Genomic DNA, 24395 nt, shown 5'->3' with positions numbered 1-24395 from the left:
AGTCCACAGTCTTAAGTGGATCTGGGATGAGTAGGCAAAAACACTTTTGACATGACTCTACTGTTTTGCAGGCTTCAGAAACTTCCTTTCCTACTCATGTAAAAATTGTAAAGAGCAAAATTGTGTAATTTTTATGATCTAAGAAAATAACTCCAGGTTCTTTAATGTGTCATTAACACTAATGCACGTCATGAATGCCAGTACTCCATTCTGCTCTAACAGCCCTCCCCTTCCCTTAAGTTAGATGGAGCCTGCCTGAATTACACACCTTTTTATTTCTATTGCCTGAGCGAAAATCACCTTATTCCAAAGGAGGGGTGCAAGAGAAAGCAAGACTCACAGGAAGACATAAACACAGAAAAAACTGTCTTTAGATGGAATTCATATAAAAGAAGGTGACCCATCCTAATTGTAAATCCTGCCTTCCAATTAATGATTACAGAAAGCCCCATAGCTCAGGCAGTATATGAGAAAGAGAGCTACAGAGGCAGTGTGCTGGCATGGTGGTGCACACCTCTAGTCCCAGCTACACAGGAGCCTGAGGTGGAAGGATCTCTTAAACCCAAGAGATCAAGGCTGCAGTGACCCCAGATTGCGCCCCTGCATTCCAGCCCTGGCAACAGAGTGAAACCTTTTCAAAAAAAAAAAAAAAAAAAAAAAAAGACAGATTTTGTTTTATTGCTTTGAAGAACTATCTGGTTTAAATGATTTTTATTTGATCATCATTTTTAAATATCATATAGGTCCACCTGATAGTCTCTAAGGTAATCTTCAGGCTAAGACTCTAGGTAATGTCTAATGACATAATATGGTAGATACGACACATTTTTGGAGTCCAGTTAACATGGGTTCTTCTGCTTGGTTGTTTACTGGCCAAAGCCAGTAATGTTAGTTATCCTTCTTGAGCTTCTATTTCATTACTTGTAAATTGCAAATAATAATTTCTAGTTCTGCAGTGTTATGAAGATCAGAGACAATGAATACAGAATGCTTGGATCATAGTTCATTCATTCATAATGACAGCTACAATTGTTTGGTGATAAAGTTTCCTTATGTGGGAAGGATTTAGGACCAACATCATTAGATTTTACTCTCTTCATTGATAAGTCCTTGGACAAAATAAGTTTATGTTTGAGGATTGTAGCCCTCCCCTGTCTTTTCTGCTTCTTAATGATTTTCTTTACTAACCTCAACATTGCATTAATAATTATATCCTATTAGACATAGTTATCTACAGTAATACCGGAGGAATATGGTAATTTTCTAGTGGCTTTACTTGTTTTGGTTTTATAAATACAGTAATTCCTCTCTAGCCATAATTTCTTGTTAGATATTCTCACTGATCCAGAAAACTCAGAGAATTCTGGTTTAAGGTTATGTTTCTAAGGTGAAAGATGTTTAGGGAAACAAGGTTTGGGGATTTGGAACAGAAAAGACAGGTTTTGTGGATGGTGGAGAGGGAAGTATGATTTCTGCCATGAAAGTTGGGGAGAGAGAATGCTAATGAGTGGAATGGCTAGCTCCCTGTATCTGCAGCGTGTGAAGAAGAGGGTCTAATGGCACACGCTCTGCCATTAAGTTATAATAGGCAGAGGTAAGACCATTAACCTCAAGTCTTACAGAGGTGGTTAAGAAATAGCAAAGTAAGTTAAATAAAGCCTAGCCAAGCACGAGTCCTCTTCCCATGGGGGCTTTCTGACACGTAATCCACACTGCCAGGGAGTGACTATGGAAGAATTCAACAAAGTGGGCCAAGGAAAGAAAGAGGCTCAGAATCTAAGACTTTTAGGATTACTAAAAATGGAATGTGGAAGCTAGCAGAGCACGCACAAATCCTGTAGTCTGTCTCTTTAATTTACAGATGAGAAGTTTCCTAATAAGGTGGACATACTCCTAAAGTCACAGAGCTGGCACTTGGAAAGGCAGGGGTTGACATGGTGTCCCGCCTCCTACCATTCACCTCCATCTGATACCCTAGGGTACCTTTTTGAGTGAATAAGCCCGTCTCACTTTTAAAACTAGAGTTGACTCCATGTATTTTCCTTTCTGGAATTTAAAACACCGCCATTGTTCAGCTGTCCCAGGAAGTCATCCATAATGTTATAAACCTGAAAACATTGTCCTGAATTACAGAACTTCCGATAGATCTGTTCACACTCACCAGTGATAAGATTAGAACTGTTTAGAAAACTGGTACTCACTTCTTTTGCGACATGTTTTATCTTTGTATTCATGTCACGATTAAGAGTGAATATAGGGCCAGGTGCGGTGGCTCATGCCTGCCATCCTAGCACTTTGGGAGGCCTAGGTGGGTGGATCACTTGAGATCAGGAGTTTGAGACCAGCCTGACCAACATGGTGAATATTAATTGTTAAATGAAAGAGTATTGTACATAATTAACAAATAAGTGAACATTCTGTGAGCTCCTAATTCTATATCAGACGTTATGTTAAAGTAGTTTTCACATAAATTACCTCATAACACTTTCAAGTTTTTTATATGTGTTTCCTTATGAATGTGTCCTGGAAACAGGAACGTGTCCTGTTAGAGAACAAGCTCTTATAAATATAAAATGCTTGAGTGAGAAGCTAGTGAGGGCAGAGTCTGGGCTATAGGGTCACACGACTTGAGTTTAATGATGTCCTTACCATTTATCGTGATGTCTTGGCACATTCCCCAAAAGGGGCTTAATTTCTTCATCTAGAAAATAATAGATTAAAAGAAAGCCTAATTTAGAAAAATCAAATGTGATGAAATATGTAAAATATGTATAGTGCCTAACACATAGTAGTGCTCATTAAAATTAACTAATATTGGTATTTATATTTGTAATATTTCTACATGAAAAATTTGCATCACTGTGAGTATAAACTTGGCATTTTATGAATATATGATTCAAATTGATTTGAGTACTGACTGTAAATTTTAAGCTCAAATATAAGATTTCATTCATCATTCATTGAGACAATTTAAAAATGCCTTTACTGGTTGCAGTAATCATTTGTGTGTTATTTCAAGTCTGAACACATGAGGGCAGCATGGTACCTTTTAAGACAAAGAGCATAGCCTGAGTGGAGGAAAAAAAAAAAATCTAGTATTAAAACTGTAAAAATCATGGGTACAAAATTAAAACTAGAAGTCTCCATAATGATCTTCTTATCCAAACTTTAATTTTACAATGGAAAGAACTGAGGTCTAAGGAGGCCAATTAGCAAGTCCAATCACACAACTGATGTCTTTTGATAGTAGAGCAAAGAACCATTCAACAGCATTAATAGTAGCAATAATAATTGCATTATTGGAGCACCTAGTTACTTTAAGAGACTTTTTATTAAGCACTAATATTCCGTGTGACAATACTTTAGAGCAACTGAATATTTCTGATAATGAATTAGCCAGAGGAACGTTCCTTTCTGAAGAAAGAGAAAAATTAAAAGATAAAATCTTATTTCTAGAAGGACTTAAGTATGTTCTTGAAGGCAGAAGCGTGAACGCAATGACTTTTCAAGGTCACTAATATTTTGCTCACAACCGCGTGTTTGTGAGTTGCTTTGAAACTGCAACACTGTCTCCAAGAAGTCTCAGCAATCAAGAGAAGGGTGCGTATTGGTTTGGGCTCTAAATCTTCCAGCTTTTTTAAACGTACTTTTTCTCATGATTCCCACACCAGTTTCATGGTCAAGCAAATCCATACACATATTCAGCCAGAATCATGCAAACAAATCCATACTTTCCCCTGGCAGCACCACGGTGGGAGTGCTTTGGAGGGAGGGATGCTTTAACTTTGCAACTGCAGTCTTTCTCATACGTATCCCTTTTCAAACTTCAAATAAACAGATGATCTGGATAAATAGAATCTGTTTACTCTCCAATACCACTTTCTCCATCGCTCTCTACCTTCTTAATGTCTTTTCATTCTTTGCAGATCTCTCCTCCCTCCCTCCCTCCCTCCCTCCCTCCCTCCCTTCCTTCCTTCCTTCCTTCTTTCCTTCCTTCCTTCCTTCTCTTTCTTTTTTTTTGAGATGGAGTCTCACTTTGTCACTCAGGCTGGAGTGCAGTGGTGTGATCTCAGCTCACTGCAACCTCTGCCTCCCGGGTTCAAGCGATTCTCCTATCTCAGACTCCTGAGTAGCTGGGACTACAGGTGAGCACCACCCCGCCCAGCTAATTTTTGTATTTTTAGTAGAGACGGGGTTTCACCATGTTGGCCAGGAGGACCTTATCTCTTGACCTCGTGATCTGCCCGCCTTGGCCTCCCAAAGTGCTGGGATTACAGGCATGAGCCACCGCGCCCGGCTCAGATCTTTCCTTTCTACGGCCATCATTATTCACTCATCTGTACTATTCCATCAGCCTCAGAAATCGGACACTGTGATAGGTAGTTTATATGTCAACTTGACTGGGCCATTGGATGCTTAGAGAGTTGATGAAACATTATTCCAGGTGTTTCTGTGAGGGTGGGTTTGGATGGGACATTTGAATTGAAGATGATAGCCCTGGATGATATGGTCAGCCTCATCTAATCAGTTGAAGGCTTGACTCTGCCAAAAAGCTGACCTTCCCTTGGCGGCCTTCTAACTGGGACACCAACTTTCTTCCTGCTTTCCCACTTCAACTGACACATCAGTTCTTTCTGAGTCTCTAGCCTGTTGGCCTTTGGACTAGAACTTTACCATGGGCTGTTCTGGTTCTCCAGTTTCTGACTGAGATTGGAACTAAACCCTCTGCTCACCTGGGCCTCCGGCTTGCTGACCTACCCTCCAGATCTTCATAATTCTATGAGGCCATTCCTTTTAATCTCTTTCTCTACCTATATGTAAATATCTTATTGGTTCTGTTTCTCTGGGGAACCCTAATACGGACGGTTATACTGTTTTCAATATATTTTCATTTGAAACTAGAGTGCCATTTGTACAATGATTTATGAATTAGGATTATAAACTAAATCAACAAATAATCTATTAAATATGGAGCCCATGCATTATGCTAGGCACTAACCTTTTGTCCTCAACTGTCATCATCATGTTTGGAGTTCAGTAGGTGTTTAATGAGTATGTGTTGAATGGGTGAATACATACGTTCCATCAGTTACCTGGTGGAAGAATTTTTGTTTCCACTGGAGTGCCAGTGCTTTTCCTTCCATCTAGATTAAGGTGATTAGTTTCTTGCAAACAAAGCGCTTATCATTTTGTTGCTAGGAAACCACTTTGTCCAGCCACAGAGCTATGCAGATTACAGTTTCAGGACAAAGGACAAAACAAGTTCCAGGTCTGATAAACATAAAATAATGTTAGTTTTCAGTTAGTATGTTAGATCTTGAGATTTTTGTTCAAATAAATCTATTAAAATCTCTATTGGTACCATGACAGTAAAGATGCCCATATCTTACAGCTTATAAAGATGAGAACCAAAGAGCGCTTTACTCCTCCGGGTATTCATAGTTAGTGAACAGGGGAGTGGTTCTTAGAAGCCCAGTGTTTGCTATTTCTTCATGGGCACACTGCTTCTTTTTCACGGCCTGCACACACCACCCGCTGAAAGTCACCGTCATCTGTGTCCACACTCCCTCAGGGACCCGGCCCCCGCCCACTCCCCTGAACTCCAAGTACGATTCACCCTTGCTCAGTGGGTGTCAGTGTCTTGCCTTTTATTTTCCCCATGTCTCTTGAACACCACAGACTCATTTACACATGACGGCCTCTTTCCTCTTTTCCACGGTGCCTAGAAATCTCTTTTCGCAGTACCCCACATTGCTGGCTTCTTCTGTTAGTTTTCCTGTAGATTTCACTCAGATGCCTTCCTTCACCTTCCTATTTCAAGTGCTGCACATCCTGAGAGTCATTTTCTATCCTGTTTCCTTGTTTATATTCTTCATAAAACTTTATCCAAAAATATATTTTATTTTTTGAGACAGGGTCTCACTCTGTCACCCAGGATGGAGAGCAGTGGTGTGATTAAGGCTCACTGCAGCCTCAGCCTCCCTGGGCTCAGATTATCCTCCCACCTCAGCCTCCTGGGTTGCTAGGACTATAGGCATGTGCCACCACCCTTAGCTAATTTTTGTATTTCTTCTAAAGCCTGAGTTGCCCAGGCTGGTCTCCAGCTCCTGGGCTCAAGTGACCCACCCGTCTCAGCCTCCCAAAGTGCTGGGATTGCAAGTGTGAGCCACAGCACCCAGCCTTTCTTTTTCATTTGGTTTGCTCTTTCTGTCTATATCACTGGCAGACACTATCTGCAAACTATATTGTCCATAATGACCGAAGCTGTCTCTACATTTGGCCTTTACATTTTGACTACTCAATGTCTAACACATCAGATACTGCTCTTATTTAAATTTATTGGCTAAATTTTTATGGAATTTCTGTACTTTCAAATGAGAAGAGTTATATGTATATGGTACTGGGATTCATTATGAATAAAATATATGTATGTGTTTAATTTGAAAAGATAATTTTGTAATGTCTCAAATATTTAATATCAGTTGAATAGGACTATAAAAAACCCTTAAAGCTCATATTTGCCATCATTTGAGTGAGGATACCCAGGTATCAAATACAGGGGTGTATGTCATGTGAAAAGCAACTGTAAATCTTAACGACAGAAGCCGTGATAAGAGCATAAATGTCTTATTCTACAATATTTCATGACTTATCTGGTATTTAGCAAGCCCACAGCTTATACTCGCTCTTTGTTTTAAATAAAAATGTAATATATAAAATCAGATTATATATTTTTAAGTATACTGGGTAAGTAGTCTAGATTCATAACATTTTTGCTGATTTATGGCTTTCCTATTTTGAGAATAAATATTATCCTCCATAAGCAGCTGGATAATTTAAAGGCAGAAAACACTGTGTAGTCATGATTGCCAGGTTCTCAGTGCCAGATGCTGACAGTGACAGCTTGGCTGTTGGAAGCACCTGACCCAGGCTGAGTGAGTAAAAATAAAGTGTTCGGTAAGAGTGAATATGTGAGGGAGAGCCAGAGCTAAACCCAGAAGAAAAGCTGCTGTTTGGTAAATCATTGCCAGGATACTGAACCAAATGAAGGCCAAGAGGCTGTGCTATGTAGTCGAGTGGTGGAAGCATCCCTTTCAGTGCCCGAAAGAAGTAACTGAACAGTCATGCGGCTTCCCTGGCCTGGATCAGATGAGCTTGAGTCATCCTTATTAAGCAATTTAAATTGCTACACGGTGACCTCTTTTGCAATCATGATTTTCAAGACATAGTGTTTATAAGTTATTACGAGAGACTAGGTTTTATTCTCCCTCTGTTTCCTTGCATACCTGGGGTAGGCGGAATTATGAGTCCTTGATCTTCCCCTCTCTCTCCTACCTTCCATAGCTTCCCTGTGGGTGGAGTCTGTTTCCTCACCCCACTGACGTTGGGCTTGGCCAAGTGATACCTCCTTTAGTTAATGAAATAGTGAAATGATTACGTGCTTGTACCAAACTGATGCCTTGAGAGACACGTAAAGTTACCTCCAATGCTCCTGTGATATCTGCCCTTTGCCGTAAGAGGAGCAAGTCTCAGGGAATTATTGTTTTCTCAGTCTGGGTGCTGAAATGAAAACCCAAACCCATCTGAGGCCTGCGACCCAGGCTAGGGCTGAGCCTAGACAAGCCCAGTGGCAGATCCCTAACACTGGAGTGTGGAGAAAGGATTGTTTTTACTATAACCCATGGATATTACCTGATGTAATCCCTGGACAAGCCTGATCACAGAAGAAACCTGGTTAATTCAGAAGAAACCTTATTAATTCATCAACCAATAAAGTACCATGAATAACATAGTGAATTCATTGAAGAAAGGATGAAATGACTAATAGAAAGAGTGCTTATGGGAATTGAAAAATAATCTCGAATATTATTGACAAAAGTGATATAATGACTATGTGTTTATTTAAATAACCTGCTAGAGCCCTACAGGATGACTAAGAATTTACCGGTGGCAATGTCTAAAAACAAGCAGGCTGAATGGAGGTGACTCTGGTCTTTCAACTGCTATATTATTATTATTATTATTATTATTATTATTAATGTCAGAAAGCAATTCTGTGGAAAGACTCTGTTTTAGGAAAGGGTAGATCAGTAAAAAGACACCGATAACTTAACATTGTGATCACAGAATTGGATTTTTCCAGTGAGCTTTTTAGAACAGCACATGTCCCGTGTACAAAGTTAGGTGTGAAACTGTTGATTCTTCTAATGTGGAAAGCCTCTCATTATTCCTCTGTCTTAAAAGATAGATTCTATAATTTTTTGTACTAAATTCTTCTTTATTAGACTTTATCTTTTCCAAACGGGTAAAGAATTAGAGCAATATTCTTATCTTTGAAAGCTTGTGTGCTAACTGGCTGCAGTGGCTCATGCCTATAACTCCTGGCACTTTGGAGGCCAAGGCCTGAGGTAAGGAGTTCAAGACCAGCCTGGTCAACATGGCATAACCCTGACTCTGCTAAAAATGCAAAAATTAGCCAGGTGTGGTGGTGCACGCCTGTAGTCCCAGCTACTCAGGAGGCTGAGGCAGGAGAATTGCTAGAACCCGGGAGGTGGAGGTTGCAGTGAGCCAAGATGGTGCCACTGCATTCCAGCCTGGGCTACAGATTGAGGCTCCAACTCAAAAAAAAAAAAAGGAAGCATGTGTGCTACAAATAAAGGCTAGGTTAGCTGCATTTGTCTATGTTTCCAAATTGCTGGCATTTTATGCATGTGTATTGATGCTTTTCTTTAAATTTCCTATTTAATTTTCAATACCATGAAGGCAGAGACTGTTGCTCTCTTTAAAGTTATCCATGGGACATGCTAGAAAGGTTTGTGGCACGTTAGTATTAGGCCATTGTTGCTGATTGCCTCTCTTCTCCACTTCCCTTTGCTGTTGCAGACCCGGCCAAAGACTTTGCTTCAATGAATCCTGTCTTTGTTTCCAGCCAATAATCATTCTTTTGGAAGAGGTGAATTTCGGTTTTTAAAACAAGCAATACGTATGCATCACTCATTGAAGGAAATGTACAGTAGATTTTTAAAAATTCATGTACTATAGTTAGCTGAGCACCCACTTATAAGTGAGAAACACAATATTTGGTTTTCCAAACCCGAGTTACTTCACTTAGACCTTTAGATTGGCCTTTAGTTTAGACTTTCAGTTTAGATTTTTAAAATGCATGTAGTCAGTACATGCATTTAAATGTTTCAGAAACTCCAGATTGTCTGAATTTTCAGAGGAGTAAAATAATTTAGCCTTTACTTTAGATCTTTAGTTAGGATTAAAGAAGGAAGGGAAAGGGGAAGAAAAAGGGAAGGGAAAGGGAAGGAATAAGAGGGGAAAAGGGTGGGGAAAGGGGAGAGAAATAGAAAAAGCGAAGAAAAAATATGAAAGGAAGGGAAAGGAAAAGGGAAGAAAAATGGGGAGGAAATGGGAAGGGGAAGGAAGGGGGAAGGAAAAGGAAAGGGAGGGAAAACAGTAGTTAGCACATGAATTTAAAAAATCTAAACTAAAGGCCAAATTATTTTACTCCTCTGAAAATTCAGACAATCTGGAGTTTCTGAAACATTTTTATGTGAACCCCTTGATCTATATGATCATTTCTCACATCAGTAACTGATGGTTTCATTTTTTAAAAGTAGCATAACTACCTCAAACCTGGAAAATTTTAGTAACACTAAAAATAAGCCAGTTAAATAAACACAGACTTATTTTCAAAGACAGTTTGAGACATAAATGCTTTTAAAATCTACCCGAGCTGCAACTCTGAAGTATCGATTCTGAGGCTTTTCAAAGTAATACACTATACAGTTTATGCTGTAAAATGAATTAAAGGGGCTAGAAGAATAATAGCACTAGTTTTTTAATGTTAATTTTTATAATATTAATATAATTTCTTAAAAATCCTTTCAACTCGACTGCATAATTTCCTAGATGTTAAATATAATTTTTTTAAACTATCCATTTACAGAACATATATTTGTAAAATCTAAAAAGGATTAAAATTTTGTGCATACCGGTGGAATATTTAGCTTCTGTGGTGATTAGGATTACTTTTAAGTGTCACTTTTATTCTCTGTATAGTAGATCTCCATAGTATACAGAGTAAAGACACCTCCCAAGACAATGCTAACACAACTGCCAGCTGTGCAGATATTGAAAACTTTAAAAAATTATTTCTCCATTTGAATGAGTGTAATAGTCACATTGTAGTAATATTTTTGTTTCTATTAAATTGAAGCAACATCTGCACAGCAAAATAAATAAGCAAAAAGCAAAAAGACAGCCAATGGAGTGGGAGAAATATTTGCAAACTCTGCGTCCAACACAGAACTAATATCCAGAATCTACAGGAAACTCAAATCAGCAAGAGAAAAATGAATAACCCCATCAGCAAGCGGTCAAAGGACACGAATAGACAATTCTCAGAAGAAGATATACAAACAGCCAGCAAACATGAAAAATGCTCAACCTTACTAATTATCAGGGAAATGCAAATTAAAACCAATGTGATACCACTGCACTCCTGCAAGAATGGCCATTATTCAAAAAGACAAAGAACAGGAGATGCTGGTATGAAGGTGGTGAAAAGGAAATACTTTTACATTGCTAGTGGGGATGGTAAAACCACTATGAAAAACAGTATGGAGATTTCTTTTTTTTCTTTTTGAGATGGAGTCTCACTCTGTTGCCCAGGTTGGAGTGCCTTAGTGCAATCTTGGCTCACTGTGACCTCTGCCTCCTGTGTTCAAGTGATTCTTCTGCCTCAGCCTCCCAAGTAGTTGGGACTACAGGTATGTGCCACCACACCCGGCTGATTTTTGTATTTTTAGTAGGAATCGTTACCATGTTGGCCAGGATGCTTTCAATTTCCTGACCTTGTGATCCACCTGCAGTGACCTCCCAAAGTGTTGGGATTACAGCCATGGGCCACCACACCTGGCTGAAGATTAAAAAAAAAAAAAAAAACAACTAAAAGTGAACTACCATTTGATCCAGCAATCTCATTACTGGATACCTACCCAAAGGAAAATAAGTCATTATATGAAAAGCATACATGCACACACATGTTTATAGCAGCACAAATTGCAATTCAAAGATACGGGACCAACTTAAATAGCCATCAACCAATGAATGGATAAAGAAAATGTGGTATATATACACTGTGGAATATCAATTACCTATCAAAATGAATGAAACAATGTCATTTGCAGCAACTTGGATGGAGTGGAGGCCATTATTCTAAGTGAAGTAACTCAGGATTGGAAAACCAAATATTGCATGTTCTCACTTATAAGTAGGAACTCAGCTGTGAGGATGCAAAGGCAGAAGAATGGTACAGTGGACTCTGGGGACTCAGCAGGAAGGGTGGGAGGAGGGTGAGGGATAAAAGACTGCACATTGGGCACAGTGTACATTGCTTAGGTGACAGGTGCACCAAAATCTCCAAAATCACTGCTAAAGAACTTTTCCATGTAGCCTGTACCTAAAATTTTAAAGAGTTGAGGCAACAAAAAATGTAACAAAATGCCAATTCAAAATGACAAAGTGATTAATAATGGCTTCTTTCTTCTGTCAATTACATTTGAGGTGATGACTGTCCTGAACAGTCTCAGGGAACTAAATATTTAATAGTTATTGGAAGTTTCCAAAGGAAACTTACCAGTCAATATAGGGAATTGATAGAAAAAACACATCTTAGTATTCAAACCATTCCACAGACGATGGGGAAGCCTTCACCATTAAGAGGGTAGAATTACATGCCTCAAGGCTATCAGGGTAAGGCACCTGACAGAGAATGTGTGTCTAGCCCTGCACCAGCCAAGAAAAGTGTGGATCTGCAGGGAGAGGTGGTTGGTCCTAAAAGAGCTGAGCACTGTGCATTAGTCAACTGCTGATTCAGTTGCAGATGCTAATGAGAGCATCCAGAGATGGAACCAGGCTGTGTGCTTCCCAAGAAATATCAGATGCAGAGCCAGGATTGTCATGGACCTCAGGGACACAGGACAGACCCGAGGGTCCATTCCCTGTGCCTCCTCCCAATCCTGTGCATGTCGTTGTACTCACATATCAAATGCTGTCTAGAGAGGAACATGATGGAGAGCTGGAGAGCAGAAATAATAGACTGAATTCTTCCTGCTGCCTTGTGTGGGAGCTGTGAAGACTAGGTTAACTGCAAAGCTGTAGTTGGAGTAAGTTTGTGACCACACCACAGAGGAAAAAGCAGACTGTGTCTCCACCTAATGTTGATGTTTCTTGCCATTTATTCAATTCTATTGTTTTTCTGGCTTTTATTTACCATTGGCAATCTAGCACTGATGAAAATTTTCCCTTTATCCTAAAATTGTTAGCCTGAATTCATGCCTGAAAACTAGCAAGGCAGCTACCCTACGTTGTAAAGACAACCATGAACCAATGCAGCCAGACAGCGCAGAATCAGCCCCATGAAAAGGAGAACCCTTCCAAGACTACTCTAGGAGATGCCCCAGGAGGGGAAGAAAAAGTTGCTAGTCTTCTGGAAATTACAGTGTTAATGGAGAGTATTAAGTCCCTCATCCTCATCTAAGGAAGAGGCACTCCCTTCCTAATGCTCAGGCTTATTGACAGCAGTGAAGATTAATGAGGAGGGAATGAAAGATGGAAGGATTGTCTGCAAAAATGGAAAAAAGGGAAGCCTCATATTCTGATCTGCATTTAGATGCCTGGTTATGCCACAGTCCTGCTTTCATGTCCTCCTGAACAGGGGAAAATGCTGGATGGAGAGAGGGAAGAAGAATAAAACAGGGAGCATCCGCAAGAATGTGTGTTTCTCATGAATCAAGTGGAAACCTCCAGAGGGAGTTTCCACTGCATGAGGAGACCCTAGCAGCAGTGGGCTCAGGGTGGACTCTCAGGGTCTGGGGCTGGAGACTGGACTAGACCCAGGTTTATCATCTCAGAGAAGTGTGCCCTAGGAGCCCATGGAGGGCCTTCCATGGACCACACACGTGTTCAAGGGCAGGGTCAGCATGGGGGTCTGCCTCACAGATGGCTAGACAGCTAGTCAGTGAGAGCTGGAGGGACAACAGTGACCCAGACCAGGATCCCTGCAGCTGAGTCCTTTCAAAACAGTGAGATCCTCCCACTCCCCACAATCCAACCTCCTGCTCACGATTATCCAGAGCTCAAAGATGTCAAGGGCATGGGGGAGCTAGGGAAAGAGCAAAACAGGTCCCTTTTCTGGGATCACTTCACAAGCATAACCAGGGATGGCAGAATGGAAGCTTTGAATTAGATATGAGACTGGAATTTTAATATGCACTGGATTGAATTCTAATTTGTTAATTCTAAACAAAAACCATATTTAGAAAGTTCTCAAATCTCTCCAAGATGACATTCAAGGATGGGAAAGGGAATTCAAGTGATGTGGGCTGAGCATAGCGACTGAAAAACGATAAAGGCCATTTCATTTTTATAGCCTCAAAAAACTGCTTTCACACTGAATGTGGAATTATGAAGTTAGATCGAAGTAATGGAGATGATTTTGTAAGGAAAGCAGAAAGAACGCTAACAGATATTGCACAGACGTTAATAGGTAAGTACTTTGCAAGGTTTCTATGTTTAATTCCTACAATGAACAGTGTAGTACTCTCCTCAATTTAACTGAAGCCAAGAGAAATGAAGTAACTTGCTCAAGGACACAAAGGTAATGAATGATAAATCTGGTATTAAATAGGTAAATATAGTGTCAAAGCCAGGACTTATTCCACTCGTACTCTACTGCCTCCAACTGTGGTGCACTGTGAGACATTTTTCTTTTTTTTGAAATGGAGTCTCGCATTGTCTCCCAGGCTGTAGCACAGTGGCGTGATCTCGGCTCACTGCAATCTCCACCTGATGGGTTCAGGCAATTCTCCTGCCTCAGCCTCCCGAGTAACTGGACTACAGGCATGCACCACCATGCCCAGCTAATCTTTTTTTTTTTTTTTTTTTTTTAGTAGAGATGGGGTTTCACTATGTTGGCCAGGATGGTCTCGATCTCCTAACCTCGTGATTCACCCATCTCAGCCTCCCAAAGTGCTGGAATTACAGGTGTGAGCCATTGTGCCCGGCCTGTGAGACATTTTTTCATAATAAAACTTCCTTTGTGTCTGCTTTAATTATATCTAATCTAGTATGAAAAGACATGTTATGGTACAGTGTAATTTAGTTGAACCTGTCAATGGTATATGATGATTCTTTGTCAGTTCAAATACTCATTCCCTATTTTCTTTTTAAAGGTACAGTTCTGCCTTTACTGTGAATTTCCTTTGTTCGGGTGGTGTACTTGGGTGCTGTGGAGATGATATTCGCAGACAGATGTTAATGCATCATTATAAACACTGCCTGTTCTTGCTCCCTTATGAAAATGAAGAGATCTGTTAGTATTTCATGGCACATTGCCACCTGGATTTGACTCAAACCTTCTCTCCTGACACGTTTTCACTCTGAATGACTGGTTTCCTTTTGTTTGCTTCTGGTTCAGATTCTGGAGTTCATATTTCAATGTCTGTTTTGAAAAGTAAATGGTGGGAGAAGGAGGAGGCAGAATGTAGGTTGGGCAGAGAAGATGGCCCTTTAAAAATGTTTTTATGCTGGAGATTTTAACAGAACAATTCTGACAGTCAGCACTGACTGAGTGGTTTATTCAGATATTCCCACCTGAAGAATTCCATTATCCTAAAAACACAGATTATTTTTTCTGATGTTTATCTACTCCCTAGCTTCCCTAAATTTCATAATTGCCCAATTTTGAGAGTTAATATTTGACTCTGTGCTCAATGTCTGATTAAGGTTTACTAGTGCATTCATGTTGGAAACAAATCTCAAATGCCTCCTCTACGTTCCGTATTTTATTACTTTTCTCTTTGGAACCAGTGAGGGACATTTTCTCTTACATACAGACATTCAGTAGTTTTATAGCTTAAGATCTTATATGTTCTTAGTCATAACATATTCATGTGGACCTTATTTTTTTTTAAATCATATATCTATAGCAGTTTAAATGACCTGGGATTCATTTCAACCAGTAAACAGTTGGACCCATAGAAGTAGTCTCTCATCAACATGTAGAAAGACATCTCTGAGTTGAAGAGAACAAAAATGAATAAAACAAAAGAGGGAATCGATATAGACTTTATTAATAATGCATTAGAAATCGAGAGGTTGAATTAACTCACATCTGTACTTCAGACCAATAAAAGGGAGGAAAGAAACATAAATAGAGTCTGTAAGTATACCTGGAAGTGTTTTTTTTTATTATACTTTAAGTTCTGGGGTACATGTGCAGATCTTGCAGGATTGTTACATAGGTATATGCAAGCCATGGTGGTTTGCTACCTCCATTCCCCCGTCACCTACATTAGGTATTTCTCCTAATGTTATCCCTCCCCAAACTGCCCCCCCTTACTATCCTCCTCGAGCCTCCCACCCTCCAACAGACCCCAGTGTGTGATGTTCCCCTCCCTGTGTCCATGTGTTCTCATTGTTCAAAACCCACTTATAAGTGAGAACATGTATATATCTGGAAGCTTTAAGGCAAAACTTTGGAAGGCATATTTCTAGTATTCTATACATATTTTGCATTTTGATCCTGCGTTCACAATTGGACCCTGACTAACTGGAGGCCTGATAAGTGGATTTATCAAGGCAGGTGACCAGCTTAACATATATATGTATATGTTATTTATTTATTGTTTTATTTTATATTTATTTATTTAAGAGACAGGGTCTCACTCTTTCACCCAGACTGTAGTGCAGTGGCATGATCTTGGCTCACTGCAACCTCCCCCTTCCAGGCTCAAATGATTCTCCTGCCTCAGCCTCCTGAGTAGCTGAGATTACAGGTGTACTCTGCTGCCACCCACCTAATTTTTTTTTTTTTTGTAATTTTTGTAGAGACTAGGTTTCACCATGCTGGCCTGGCTGATCTCAAACTCCTGACGTCAAATGATCCACCTGTCTCAGCCTCTCAAAGTGCCGGGATTACAGGCATGAGCCACTGCGCTTGGCCAAGACCAGCTTAATCTTATTTGTCCTTGTTTTTGTGTGTCCTTCTTATTATAAGCATTGGTACTTCTATTTTTATTTTCCATTCTACCTTTATTATGGCATAGGAAGAAATGCTTTATAAAAGCCAACGAACACGAAAAACATTCAAATAATGATGCTTTATGGACAAAGAGGATGAATTCTGAAAGGAAGAAATTGGTCAGAAGATCATGCGAAATGAAGTTGCTCAGAATATTGAATGCCACATACTGTACGAATGTCTGAATTTGACAGACGGGAGGTGACTTAGAGTTGTCAATAAATAATAAATAAAAGTATAGTTTGTATGAAAGTCAAACTTCGGAAAACTTCAGTCTAAATTTTACACTTGCATTTTACCACAGTAAGTCTAGATTTGGTTGTACGTCCAGAGAAAAAAAAGTTACAAATATTCCCTCTAGATTATCTTGAATGCCTCTGCTCACGACTTTAAAGTCCAATTGTGGTGCTATTCCTGACTTAATGTCTGCAGACGGCCTCAGGCTATGGCCCTCGTGGGCTGGCATGTATTAAAAGAGGCTGGAGATCATGAATTGGTTAATGCAGAGAGGTGGGTGGATGAAAGCTACTTAAAAGCACCTATCTAAATTCACATCACCAGTCAAGTGACAATGTGAAAGGGGTGATTGTATTATCTTTAGCACTTGTTTACTTTTTCTGAGGTGAAAGAACAGGAGCAACCGCCTGGATTCACTTTAAAAAATGATGGTAGCTATCAGGTTCTCTTAGTATTCCTGTGAGCCTTCCCATCCGAGCAATGTGTCCTTCCTACTGAGTGCTTATTTGAAAAGCTCAACGAGGAAAATCTCTTTGAACTTATTTTTTCTTCTCAGCTGAATGAGAACATCTGAAAGTCCATCTCCGATTTCCTTTCATCGGCACTAACTCAGTTTGACAGTCCGGACCCGACAGAACTATATATCACAACATGACCTAGAGTTGGCCAGACGTTTAAATGCTCACCAGCCCTGAACTCACAAGGCTGTTTTTAACCTCCGGCTTGTTTGTAGATTGCTGTTCAAGGTAAGTTCCTGTGTAAAGTGACTGCCTTTGTTCTACATGAAATTCACTTTTATTTATTAGACAATCTAATTTTTTCTTTTTTATTACATTGCAAAATACTTTAGGAATCTAAGAAAGTCATTTCGCCTTATTTTCCATTCACTATTTGTCCATTCGTATAAGTTTATGACAAACCAGATGTCCATCACAGCTGTGGAAATCAGATACTTGATGAATAAATATAAATGATGCACATAAAACTAGGTGTGGTTTTATCCGTGAAGTACATGTACGCTTGAGGCTTCAAAGAGTTTTGCTTCATATTCATTTAAATGAATGATAGCATTTTTGCATGATTTTTCTTGATACTTTTGAAATTGTTCCAAACTTGAATCCATTACCATTAGATACTATTTATACCATGATGATATAAAAGTTAGAATTTTCATTATGTATGCATTACTTCATCTATTGCTAGAAGAAATAATTTCATAGCTTCATAACTTGCCGGAAGAAACTGCATTTGAAACATGAAGTTTACATTCCTGTTTCGTCCTTCTGTTCTTAAATGTATTATGGCATTCTAGGCGTTCCCAATTTGAGCAAATAGTTGTAACCTGATGAAGCCATCTTTGTCTCTTTATGTTTCAGTGCCTGACATTTGGGTGTTCATGGAGTGCTTTGATTGGCTGAAGCATGGGGTTTTTTAATAATATGAGCTGTTAGTCTAAACAATCGTTTCTAAGCAAAACCCTTAAATTTATTCTTTAAAATACTTCATTTTATCTTAATGGACAAGACACTATTTGAGGATACATGGTTCCTGCTTTTGAGCAATCTATCTTCTAGTGAGGAATACGCATGTATACACCCCAACATAATCTGTGAGTGCTGTGTTATAAAGAGGTAAGAGAGTGTTGAAGGGACCAGGGGAGGGAGACATTGTCCTAGGACTCTTCTAATTGAAAAGAGTGTCACATACTCAAAATATCGCTGCGAATTTGACACACAGGAATGAGGTTGAGGAATAAGGGACACCACCAACATCCCAACGGCTTGGAATAAAATTCAAATTCCTTCTTTAGCATCTGAGGCCCACATCAGTGATTTTCCTCTTTGGCTGAAGATCAGAACCCAACTCACGAACTCCAGAATCTGATGCCTAAACTCCATTGCCGGAGATTCTGGTTTATTTCATGCCAAGGTAACCCTTAATGTGGAAGCAGAGCTGACATTTATTTATCAGACTGATGTAGCCCTGGCCTCCCTTTCAGTCTTTATTTCCTATCACATTCTCCTGTGTTCACTTAGCTCCTGCCATCTGCAGACTCTCTCCCTCCAGCCCAGCAGCTTCCGTTCCTCTAAAGCACAACTTTACTAAGGATGACTTGTCATGCCTGGACTATTATTTCTGAGATGGTAATACCAGCTGATACTTGCTGAGGACACACAATGTCCTAGGACCCAGGCAGCATATACATTGTAAAATGTATTAAGTCATTTAATCGTCACAAATGGATGAGTTGTCTTTATTTTATGGTGGAAGAGCCTGATGCACAGAGCTGTGATGTCATACACCTGTGGTGGCGGGGCTGGGATTGGAACTGATGTAGCTGATGCTCAGAGCCCTGAAGCCCAACGCTAAAGCTACCGCTTTCATTTTTCCTCTTCATATCGTTTAAGCCTTGATCCAAAGGTTCCCTTCTCAGAGCATTGCTTGACTAACTTCACTCCCATTTCTATAATGCTTTACTCTGCAATTACAGTGTTTATTTATATATTTAATGTTTTTCTTCTAATACAATGTAAACTCAGCAAAGGCTGACTATATCTGCTTATTCACCATTGTATTTCTAGTACCGTAAAAATGGCACATAGAAAGGTTTCAACAAATATGTACGAAAGGAAAGAATGAATTTCTAGTGTAACAAGTATTCAAGGCAGAATAAAATTACTCCAGGCACCACTCTTCCCTGGCATTTGTCTGGCACAATGATTTCATGATTTGAAATTCCAAAGAGCGGGCAGCTAAGGAGTGTTTGATTTCATATACTCAACCCACATTTCAATATGAACCTAAGCAGTATAGTGGTTGCCCGTAGCCAACAAATTGCTTTGCTTTGCAAACATTTATCGTGCCTGTTTTCTTGCTGGTAGAACATTAATATTGCCCTGTTTTTTCTTCTCCAGGAGGCTTCACTAGTGAGCGATGAGAGTGTGAGCCATCACAGTGGGTCTGTCCTCCTTGCTGATCATTCAGGTTGAGTGAGTGTCACAGTCCCGGCAAGTGAGACTTGAGTGAAGTTCGGCAGGGGACCCTCTGGTAAAGGTCTTTTGCTCTTAAAAATTCAAACAAGAGAGTGAGCTCCTCCACCCTCATATTCCAACATCATTAGGTAGGAAAGGAATCCCTGCAGCTGCAATTACATCTGGAAACAATTATATCTTGAGACAATTAGATGGCCTTATAGTTAAGAATACTGGATTTGGAGTCCAAAAGCTGGCTTCAAATTCCAGTGCCGCCCCTTGCTAGGTACATGATATTGTGCTAGTTGGCTAATCTCTCTGTGCCTCATTTCCCCTTTCTGTAAAATGGATAATAACAATGCTTATTTCATAGAATATTTGAGGATGCCTGAGTTAATATGTAGATTTGAAGTTCCTTCATTTGTAAAAATAAGGGGCCAACCTCATAGGACTATTGTGAGTATTACATGAATTAAAACCTATCTGAGGCACTTAAACCAAGATTGGCACATAGACAGTGTTAGAAATTATTAGCTAAAAACAAAACAAAATAGCGGGAGGGCAGACCAAGACAATCTTTTGAGGGCAGAACTGAACCCTGATTGTACTGAACTTGGGGCCATTCCTTATATCAGATTTAAAATTTTTATACTGGCATAATTTAAGCCATTAAAGTCAAAGTTTTCTGTGTGTCTTTTAGTGAAAATCTGTTTTTTTTTTTTGTTGAGACAGTTGTGCTCTGTTGCCCAGACTGGAGTGCAGTGGTGCTATCTCGGCTCACTGCAACCTCTACCTCCTGGGTTCAAGAGATTCTCCTGCCTCAGCCTCCCAAGTGGCTGGGATTACAGGTGCCCACCACCACGCCCAGCTAATTTTTTGTATTTTTAGTAGAGATAGGATTTCACTGTGTTAGTCAGAATGGTCTTGATCTCCTGACCTCGTGATCGGCCCACCTTGGACTCCCAAAGTTCTGGGATTATAGGTGTGAGCTGTCATGGCCGGTCCTTCCCCCACCCCCATTTTTTGTTTTTGAGACAGAGTTTTGCTGTGTTGCTCAGGCTGGAGTGCAGTGGCACAATCATAGCTCACTACAGCATAGAACTCCTGAGCTCAGGCAATCCTCTTGCCATGGCCTCCCCAAGAGCTGGAATTACCAGAGGCCACCATGCCCAGCCGTGAAAGTCATTTTAACTGACATATTGCACATAAATGTGGAAGTAATGGAACCAATATTCATCATATCTGAGACCACTGGGGCCACAGGCTTCTTTCTGCATGATAATTCAGTTTGGAGCCTGCATGTGAATGGAGAAAAACCTCTTCATCATACTGAGCACTCTGCTTTCACAAGAGTGGATATTAGTATTTTCAATCCTCAACAGTTAAATGTTCTCAGATAATGACCAATATAGTCAATAACAATTACAGGCCACAGCTCTGCAAGGAGACAGTGTTAAATGTCTCAGAATCATGCAGGGCTTTAAGAATCTTTATCTCAGGCTAAAGCAACAGGGAAAGCTTTATATTTTGTTTCCTTCCAAATCTAGCTCCCATGACTAAAATTCTGAAGTCCAGAACATGGAGTGCTTAATTATCTAACAACCACTGAATCTCATTTGAACAAAAAACAATTTGATCGATGGGTCCAGCTGTGACCATTGTGTCGCATGAATTTTCTGATCGCTTTAAAATGTTGGCTATGCAGCTGTCATCTGGAACTTTAGAATGCACTAGCATTAAAATGCCACAGCTATTTTACAGACTCGTCCGTATCCATGAGAGAGATGGCATTCTTCAGGGCATCTTCAATATACAATTTGTTACATATCCTAGAGATGCTGTAATCAGTGTTAATGTTTTCATTTCTCTTAAATCCCTGTATTAGTGTAACTGAGCAATTTAGAATGGGGTTATCTCAGGATAGCTTTTGCCTAGAAAGGGACTATTTGTTGCTCCTCCCTACACAATGTTGCTTAAGATGGCTGAGACTGTAGAATGGGATTCTTGTTTTTTATATTCTCCCAATTTGTACTCATGATTCGGGAGACTATGAGAAGAAGGGTCAGTACAGAATCTTTCTCACCACAGCTGTCAGTTGGCAGAAGGATAAAGGGCAGGCCAGAAGCAGGAAGACTGCTTCTCTTTGAGTTAGGGAGGCATTGAGATGATGCAGGCTTGTATTTGAGTCATCTCGATTATACTTAGGGTACATTAGTTAGGGTTACTCCATCTTCCATAGAAATCATGTGCACTTCCCTGGCAGAAGTACAGGGGTAGGGTTAGAGATAGTCATTTCTACAGCAACTTAAGTAAGAAGAAGGATCTGAAGTTTGCCAGTGGCCAGGGAATGAAAGACAACATTTTAATATAAGATGATGTTAAATGATGTTTATATCTTCCTTTTCAGTGCTGCTGTGACATCTCTATTCCCAAGTCTGCAGAAATCAAAGCGATCTAAATGTAAAGAGGTATCCTGATATCCAATTCTGAACAAATGGATCGTTTATTTGCCTTCAGAGTCACCTTTGCCATTGTCAAACCAAAGAAGAGAAAAATTATCACTTAGCTGGAAGTGTCTGTTTGATATTATAGGAGGGTGAGGAAATTTTTTTCAAGCTACTTCTCTCTGATATCTGCAAACATTAATAGTGTGGTCCACTGTATAGAAGTGTAGCTCTTTCTCTGTCCCTTTTTTTCTTTAATGGTATTGCTGCTATAAACTCAGAAGAAATCTATAACTAGTGATATGGTTTGGCTTTATTTCCCCACCCAAATCTCATCTGGAATTGTAATCCCCACATGTCCTGGGAGGGACCTGGTGGGAGGTGACTGGATCATGGTGGCATTTTTCCTCCATTCTGTTCATAGTGAGAGTCCTCAGGAGAGCAGATGGTTTTAAGTGTGGCAGTTCCTCCTTCTTTCTCTCTCTGTCCTGACACCATATAACATGTGCCTTGCTTCCCTTCTTCTTCCGCTATGATTAAGTTTCCTGGCCCTGTGTGATGGCGTATGTCTGCAGTCTCAGCTACTCGGGGAGGCTGAGGCAGGAGAATCACTTGAACCCAGGAAGTGGAGGTTGCAGTGAGCCAAGATTTGGCCACTGCACTCCAGCCTGGGCAACAGAGAGAGACTCTGTCTCAAAAAAAAAAAAAAGAAAGAAAGAAAAGAAAAGTAAGTTTCCTGTCAGAACAGACAAATATAGCTAGTTAGGAACGTTTAGCGTGGGAATAGTTTATGACCTTGACCACCATAGGCACTCACTAAATGCTAGCTGATGCCTTTAGTAATACCGAGAAAGAGAATAAGTAGTTGTAGAGATATGCGAGAAGCTTGATAATGTGTATTTCAGTGAGCATTCCGACTTTTTTGTTAGGAAACCATTCCATATGAAGTAGAAAATCCTCTACAGTTGTCAGGGTTATTTATCCACATAAAATGTTTTGACCTTTGTTTTCTTTTGGTGAAACTGAATTTTCCAAGTGTGACCTCCCTCTGATCAATTGCATCTTCCTCTCTTGTACATGAGGTTAGCCATTAATGCTTTCAGTTCTTTTGATTTAGAGACATATTTTCTTGTCTTTACTATTTTTCAGGTCTAATGGTCAAAGGTTTAAACTTGGAAAGCAATCCTATTGCAATGCAGCTGTTGCTGATTTTATGAGAAGACCTGGTCAAAGGGAAGAAGGAATGAAATGGCATAGCTGTAAAAAAAAAAAAAAGAATCAAATGGACATGTAATTCAGTTTGGCTGGTATGTCTAAGTTTGGGATCATAGTGATTATTGCAGGAAGGAATCAATAAAATGGTCTTTCAAAAACTGTTTTTGTTGCTTTTTCCTTTTATTTCAGGATGTACAGTTAGAGGATGGGAGGTTACAAAGCTTGTAGAAACTGCATAGTTAGAAGTATTCCTGTCATGTCCTCTTTTTAGAAAAATGTGTAATATGGTTAACCATTACAATCTTAATTCCGATTTTTCTTAGTAAATGAAAGGAAAATTACATGGGATGCATTTATTTAAGCGAAAGAGCACTCATCTGCTTCGATCTCAAAGTGGTTTGTATTAAAAATATGGAAATTTTTGTTTTTATATGTGTTACCTAGAAGACTGTGGGGTTTTTGTGCCCTTTGCCTTGGAAGATTATTTTACAATTTCTATGATACAGAAAACTTTTCTATATATTTAAGTGGTCAGTTGTATTCTATTTATTCATACCTGCTTATAAAATCTTTTAAAATGTCCTGTGTATTGTATAAAAATCTTTCTTTCCCCTTCCAGTTGGCCAGGTACAGAAAAAAGAAAAAGAAATTGAAAATATAAAGGGGGTTAGGCATCAAAGATAGACTAATATTTATCTAGTGGAATTTACACAAGAAAAGACAACTAAAACAGAAGAAGCTAAATTAAAAGGCATAATACATGATCTTTCCAGGCTGATAAATAAACTATTTCTCAGGTAGTAGAAGAAATGTGAGTCTCTAATAAATAGAGAAACTGCAGAAAAACCAAGAAACAGTGATGAACCATAAATTCATAAGCAATAAATCCAAGAATTATAATTTATCTGACAGCAAACTTTACATTAGCAAAAACTGATTGTAGAAAAATAATATCTTGAAAATTCTGAGAGAAATGACTGTCAGCACACAGTATCATATAATAATGAGGCTAAAATAAAAATACAATGGTGAATTCTTATCACTTGTAGAATGTAGCTGAAAGAGCCATTAGATGATGGCAGTTATTAAGAAACTCATCCTAGAAAAGAGGTATAGTATTTTTTAAATAGAGTCTTGCTCTGTGGCCAGGTTGGAGTGCAGTGGTACAATCTTGGCTCCCTGCAAACTCCGCCTCACGTATTCAAGTGATTCTCCTGCCTCAGCCTCTCAAGTAGTTGGGATTACAGGCATGCGCCACCAAACCCAGCTAATTTTTGGATTTTTAGTGGAGACATGGTTTCATTATGTTGGCCAGGATGGTCTCCATCTCTTGACCTCATGATCCACCTATCTCAGCCTCCCGAAGTGTTGGGATTACAAGTGTGAGCCATCGCGTCCAGCCTGGAGTCTTTTTTTTAAGATGTATTTACATAA

The 24395-nt window shown here is 39.5% G+C and overlaps 1 long non-coding RNA gene across 2 annotated transcripts; it reads left to right on the top strand.

Moving 5' to 3' along the window:
- Positions 1 to 13355: 13355 nt before the first annotated feature.
- On the top strand, positions 13356 to 23104 carry LOC103791790 (uncharacterized). 2 transcript variants are annotated; one of them, XR_001910456.4, is made up of 7 exons: positions 13356 to 13558; positions 16887 to 17076; positions 17855 to 17961; positions 18068 to 18259; positions 19246 to 19378; positions 21710 to 21898; positions 22896 to 23104. It is a non-coding gene; the product is annotated as an uncharacterized LOC103791790 (long non-coding RNA). The 2 variants fall into 2 exon arrangements; XR_618304.5 differs by having other exon boundaries at positions 17707 to 17961.
- Positions 23105 to 24395: the final 1291 nt, after the last annotated feature.

Source organism: Callithrix jacchus, chromosome 3, assembly GCF_049354715.1.
Source record: "Callithrix jacchus isolate 240 chromosome 3, calJac240_pri, whole genome shotgun sequence".
Taxonomy (NCBI): Eukaryota; Metazoa; Chordata; class Mammalia; order Primates; family Cebidae; genus Callithrix; species Callithrix jacchus.
Note: the sequence above shows the minus strand (reverse complement) of the source record. Positions and strands in the feature narration are given on the sequence as shown.